This window comes from Triturus cristatus, chromosome 8 (assembly GCF_964204655.1).
Source record: "Triturus cristatus chromosome 8, aTriCri1.1, whole genome shotgun sequence".
Lineage (NCBI taxonomy): Eukaryota > Metazoa > Chordata > Amphibia > Caudata > Salamandridae > Triturus > Triturus cristatus.
Window position 1 is genome coordinate 54,872,900 of NC_140591.1, and position 6,648 is coordinate 54,879,547.

General features: G+C 37.7%; 1 non-coding gene across 1 annotated transcript; it reads right to left on the reverse strand.

Annotated features, from left to right (window-relative positions):
* Positions 1 to 2,093: 2,093 nt before the first annotated feature.
* On the reverse strand, positions 2,094 to 2,166 carry TRNAF-GAA (transfer RNA phenylalanine (anticodon GAA)). Its single transcript has one exon. It is a non-coding gene; the product is annotated as a tRNA-Phe (tRNA).
* Between the last annotated feature and the right edge of the window lie 4,482 nt (positions 2,167 to 6,648).

Below are 6,648 nucleotides of genomic sequence, written 5' to 3' on the forward strand. Positions count from 1 at the left end.
TGTAAACTATGAATGGACTTATACTCAGAGACACAGACCTATATGGCGAGGGTAGGCAAACTAGGTCATCTGACTACTAACAGTTTTGTATAAGGGGAACTCGAGGCTGATGCAGGCAAAGCTTTACTTTCAATTAAAGGAAGAATTGGCAAATAAAGCAGGTAAAGTTGAATACAAGAGAGGTGGAAGCAAGTTTGACAGAAAGACAGAATGTAAAAAATATGTTGAAATGGTTGTCTTATCGATCAGCTTGATAAAAGGTTTTGATCATTATAAACAACGTCAATATGAGTTGACTCCAAATAGCATTTGTGGCATGCAAAGCAGAAGTTCAAAATGTGCCTAAACCCGGGATTGAACCAGGGACCTTTAGATCTTCAGTCTACTGCTCTCCCAACTGAGCTATTTCATCCAGCTGGCAATTTTGGCTTTCTGTTGTATTTTTTATAATTGTTAAAGATAAATGCAGAACCTGGTCACTCTATCTGCATGTGCAGTTATGTGTTAAATTGTCCAGTATTATTCAGTAGCTAAATTGGTCTGATGGGTGAATTTCCTTTTTAGGAGCCAAGTTAGTTAGATGATGTTTGTAAACTATGAATGGACTTATACTCAGAAACACAGACCTATATGGCGAGGGTCGGCAAGCTAGGTCATCTGACTACTAACAGTTTTGTATAAGGGGAACTGGAGGCTGATGCAGGCAAAGCTTTACTTTCAATTAAAGGAAGAATTGGGAAATAAGGGAGGCAAAGTTGAATACAAGAGAGGTGGAAGCAAGTTTGAAAGAAAGACAGAAAGTAAATAATATGTTGAATTAATTGTATTGTCGATTATCTTGATAAAAGGTTTTGATCATTATAAACAAAGTCAATATGAGTTGACTCAAAATAGTCTTTGTGGCATGCAAAGCAGAAGTTCAAAATGTGCCGAAACACGGGATCGAACCAGGGACCTTTGGATCTTCAGTCTAACGCTCTCCCAACTGAGCTATTTCGGCCTGCCAGCAGCTATAGTATTCAGCCTCTTTTTTTGAACAATCCCAGAACAGAGATGCAGAACCTGGATTTTCAATCTGAGGTTAGAGCTGTGTTTTAATGTGTCCTGCATTGTTCAGCAGCTAACTGGTGAAATGGGTGAGTAGCGTTTTTGGGATAAATGTTAGGTCGTTTTTCTTTTAAAACTCTCAGTGGACCAGCACTGTATTACACAGACGTATGTCGCCTGAGTAGGTAAGCTATGTCATCTCAATACTGACAACTTTGTTCAAGGAGAAGTGAAAGCTGATGCAGACAAGAGTTTACTTTGAAAAAAGTATAAAATGGGATAAATTTGTCATCAAAGCTGATGGCAAGAGAGGTGGAAGCAAGTTTAGAAGGAGGACAGAAAGACAACTTTTTGTTGAAGTTATCATGTTGTTGATCAGTTGATAAAATATTTTGAGAAATAAAGAAAAAAACTAGAGCTGATTTCAAGAAATATTTTGCAAGAATGTAGGATCCCCTCGCACTGTGCTGAAAGTCAGGATTGAATCAGGTACCTTAAGCTCTTCAGTCTAACGATCTCCCAACTGAGATATTTCAGCCAACAAGTCCCTGTGGCCTCCTGATGTATTATTAATAATTGTAGACGATACATACAGAACCTGGTCATTCTATTTTCGTTTATAGTTATGTGTTAAAGTGTCCAGTATCATTCAGCAGGTAACTTGGTCTGATGAGTGAATATCCTTTTTAGGGGACAATGTAGGTAGAATTTTTTTTTCTAAACTCTGAATTGACTTATACTCTGAAACACAGACCTATATGGCCAGGGTGTACAAGCTATGTCATCTGACTACTGACAGTTTTGTATAAGGGGAATTGGAGGCTGATGCAGGCAAAGCTTTACTTTAAAATAAAGCAAGAAGTTTCAAATAAATGAGGCATAGTTGAATACAAGAGAGGTGGAAGCAAGTTTGAAAAGAAGACAGAAAGTAAATAATATGTTGAATTGATTGTGTTGTTGATCAGATTGATAAAAGGTTTTGATAAAGAAGAGCGTTGATTTAACTCCAAACAGCTTTTGTGACTGAAAAGCAGAAGTTGAAATTGTGCCGAAACCCGGGATTGAACCAGGGACCTTTAGATCTTCAGTCTAACACTCTCCCAACTGAGCTATTTCGGCCTGCTGGTAGTTTGGGTCTTCATCCTTTCTTTTAAACTTCCCAAGAAAATAGATGCTCAACCTCATGCTAGAGCTATGTTTTAAGATGTCCTGTATCATTCATCAGTTAACGGGTGCAATAGGTAAATAGCATTTTTCGGATCCAGGTTAGGTAGCTTTTGTTTTTTACTCTGAATGGACTAGCACCATATTACACAGAGGTATTTGGCCTGAGTAGGTAAGCTATGTCATCTGAATACTGAAATCTGTGTTCAAGGAGAAGTGGAAGCTGATGCAGACAAGAGTTTACTTTACAAAAAAGCATGAAATAGGAAACATTTGTAGTCGAAGCTGAATGCAAGAGAGGTGGAAGCAAATTTAGAAGGAGGACAGAAAGACAATTCTATGTTGAATTGATCATGTTGTCGGTCAGTTGATCAAATATTTTGATAAATAAAGAAAGAAAAACTTGAGCTGATACCAAGAAATATTTTGTGAGAAGCAAGAAACCTCTCAGACTTTTCCGAAACCCAGCATTGAACAAGGGACTTTTAGATTTTCAATCTAACACTCTCCCAACTGAGCTATTTCATCCAGCTGGCCATTTTGGCTTTCTGTTGTATTTTTGATAATTGTTAAAGATAAATGCAGACCCTGGTCATTCTATCTGCATGTGCAGTTATGTGTTAAATTGTCCAATGTTATTCAGCAGCTAAATTGGTCTGATGGGTGAATTTCCTTTTTAGGAGCCAAGTTAGTTAGAAGATGTTTGTAAACTATGAATGGACTTATACTCAGACACACAGACCTATATGGCGAGGGTAGGCAAACTAGGTAATCTGACTACTAACAGTTTTGTATAAGGGGAACTCGAGGCTGATGCAGGCAAAGCTTTACTTTCAATTAAAGGAAGAATTGGCAAATAAAGCAGGTAAAGTTGAATACAAGAGAGGTGGAAGCAAGTTTGACAGAAAGACAGAATGTAAAAAATATGTTGAAATGGTTGTCTTATCGATCAGCTTGATAAAAGGTTTTGATCATTATAAACAACGTCAATATGAGTTGACTCCAAATAGCATTTGTGGCATGCAAAGCAGAAGTTCAAAATGTGCCTAAACCCGGGATTGAACCAGGGACCTTTAGATCTTCAGTCTACTGCTCTCCCAACTGAGCTATTTCATCCAGCTGGCAATTTTGGCTTTCTGTTGTATTTTTTATAATTGTTAAAGATAAATGCAGAACCTGGTCACTCTATCTGCATGTGCAGTTATGTGTTAAATTGTCCAGTATTATTCAGTAGCTAAATTGGTCTGATGGGTGAATTTCCTTTTTAGGAGCCAAGTTAGTTAGATGATGTTTGTAAACTATGAATGGACTTATACTCAGAAACACAGACCTTTATGGCGAGGGTCGGCAAGCTAGGTCATCTGACTACTAACAGTTTTGTATAAGGGGAACTGGAGGCTGATGCAGGCAAAGCTTTACTTTCAATTAAAGGAAGAATTGGGAAATAAGGGAGGCAAAGTTAAATACAAGAGAGGTGGAAGCAAGTTTGAAAGAAAGACAGAAAGTAAATAATATGTTGAATTAATTGTATTGTCGATTATCTTGATAAAAGGTTTTGATCATTATAAACAAAGTCAATATGAGTTGACTCAAAATAGTCTTTGTGGCATGCAAAGCAGAAGTTCAAAATGTGCCGAAACACGGGATCGAACCAGGGACCTTTGGATCTTCAGTCTAACGCTCTCCCAACTGAGCTATTTCGGCCTGCCAGCAGCTATAGTATTCAGCCTCTTTTTTTGAACAATCCCAGAACAGAGATGCAGAACCTGGATTTTCAATCTGAGGTTAGAGCTGTGTTTTAATGTGTCCTGCATTGTTCAGCAGCTAACTGGTGAAATGGGTGAGTAGCGTTTTTGGGATAAATGTTAGGTCGTTTTTCTTTTAAAACTCTCAGTGGACCAGCACTGTATTACACAGACGTATGTCGCCTGAGTAGGTAAGCTATGTCATCTCAATACTGACAACTTTGTTCAAGGAGAAGTGAAAGCTGATGCAGACAAGAGTTTACTTTGAAAAAAGTATAAAATGGGATAAATTCGTCATCAAAGCTGATGGCAAGAGAGGTGGAAGCAAGTTTAGAAGGAGGACAGAAAGACAACTTTTTGTTGAAGTTATCATGTTGTTGATCAGTTGATAAAATATTTTGAGAAATAAAGAAAAAAACTAGAGCTGATTTCAAGAAATATTTTGCAAGAATGTAGGATCCCCTCGCACTGTGCTGAAAGTCAGGATTGAATCAGGTACCTTAAGCTCTTCAGTCTAACGATCTCCCAACTGAGATATTTCAGCCAACAAGTCCCTGTGGCCTCCTGATGTATTATTAATAATTGTAGACGATACATACAGAACCTGGTCATTCTATTTTCGTTTATAGTTATGTGTTAAAGTGTCCAGTATCATTCAGCAGGTAACTTGGTCTGATGAGTGAATATCCTTTTTAGGGGACAAGGTAGGTAGAATTTTTTTTTCTAAACTCTGAATTGACTTATACTCTGAAACACAGACCTATATGGCCAGGGTGTACAAGCTATGTCATCTGACTACTGACAGTTTTGTATAAGGGGAATTGGAGGCTGATGCAGGCAAAGCTTTACTTTAAAATAAAGCAAGAAGTTGCAAATAAATGAGGCATAGTTGAATACAAGAGAGGTGGAAGCAAGTTTGAAAGGAAGACAGAAAGTAAATAATATGTTGAATTGATTGTGTTGTTGATCAGATTGATAAAAGGTTTTGATAAAGAAGAGCGTTGATTTAACTCCAAACAGCTTTTGTGACATGAAAAGCAGAAGTTGAAATTGTGCCGAAACACGGGATTGAACCAGGGACCTTTAGATCTTCAGTCTAACGCTCTCCCAACTGAGCTATTTCGGCCTGCTGGTAGTTTGGGTCTTCATCCTTTCTTTTAAACTTCCCAAGAAAATAGATGCTCAACCTCATGCTAGAGCTATGTTTTAAGATGTCCTGTATCATTCATCAGTTAACGGGTGCAATAGGTAAATAGCATTTTTCGGATCCAGGTTAGGTAGCTTTTGTTTTTTACTCTGAATGGACTAGCACCATATTACACAGAGGTATTTGGCCTGAGTAGGTAAGCTATGTCATCTGAATACTGAAATCTGTGTTCAAGGAGAAGTGGAAGCTGATGCAGACAAGAGTTTACTTTACAAAAAAGCATGAAATAGGAAACATTTGTAGTCGAAGCTGAATGCAAGAGAGGTGGAAGCAAATTTAGAAGGAGGACAGAAAGACAATTCTATGTTGAATTGATCATGTTGTCGGTCAGTTGATCAAATATTTTGATAAATAAAGAAAGAAAAACTTGAGCTGATACCAAGAAATATTTTGTGAGAAGCAAGAAACCTCTCAGACTTTTCCGAAACCCAGCATTGAACAAGGGACTTTTAGATTTTCAATCTAACACTCTCCCAACTGAGCTATTTCATCCAGCTGGCCATTTTGGCTTTCTGTTGTATTTTTGATAATTGTTAAAGATAAATGCAGACCCTGGTCATTCTATCTGCATGTGCAGTTATGTGTTAAATTGTCCAATGTTATTCAGCAGCTAAATTGGTCTGATGGGTGAATTTCCTTTTTAGGAGCCAAGTTAGTTAGAAGATGTTTGTAAACTATGAATGGACTTATACTCAGACACACAGACCTATATGGCGAGGGTAGGCAAACTAGGTAATCTGACTACTAACAGTTTTGTATAAGGGGAACTCGAGGCTGATGCAGGCAAAGCTTTACTTTCAATTAAAGGAAGAATTGGCAAATAAAGCAGGTAAAGTTGAATACAAGAGAGGTGGAAGCAAGTTTGACAGAAAGACAGAATGTAAAAAATATGTTGAAATGGTTGTCTTATCGATCAGCTTGATAAAAGGTTTTGATCATTATAAACAACGTCAATATGAGTTGACTCCAAATAGCATTTGTGGCATGCAAAGCAGAAGTTCAAAATGTGCCTAAACCCGGGATTGAACCAGGGACCTTTAGATCTTCAGTCTACTGCTCTCCCAACTGAGCTATTTCATCCAGCTGGCAATTTTGGCTTTCTGTTGTATTTTTTATAATTGTTAAAGATAAATGCAGAACCTGGTCACTCTATCTGCATGTGCAGTTATGTGTTAAATTGTCCAGTATTATTCAGTAGCTAAATTGGTCTGATGGGTGAATTTCCTTTTTAGGAGCCAAGTTAGTTAGATGATGTTTGTAAACTATGAATGGACTTATACTCAGAAACACAGACCTTTATGGCGAGGGTCGGCAAGCTAGGTCATCTGACTACTAACAGTTTTGTATAAGGGGAACTGGAGGCTGATGCAGGCAAAGCTTTACTTTCAATTAAAGGAAGAATTGGGAAATAAGGGAGGCAAAGTTAAATACAAGAGAGGTGGAAGCAAGTTTGAAAGAAAGACAGAAAGTAAATAATATGTTGAA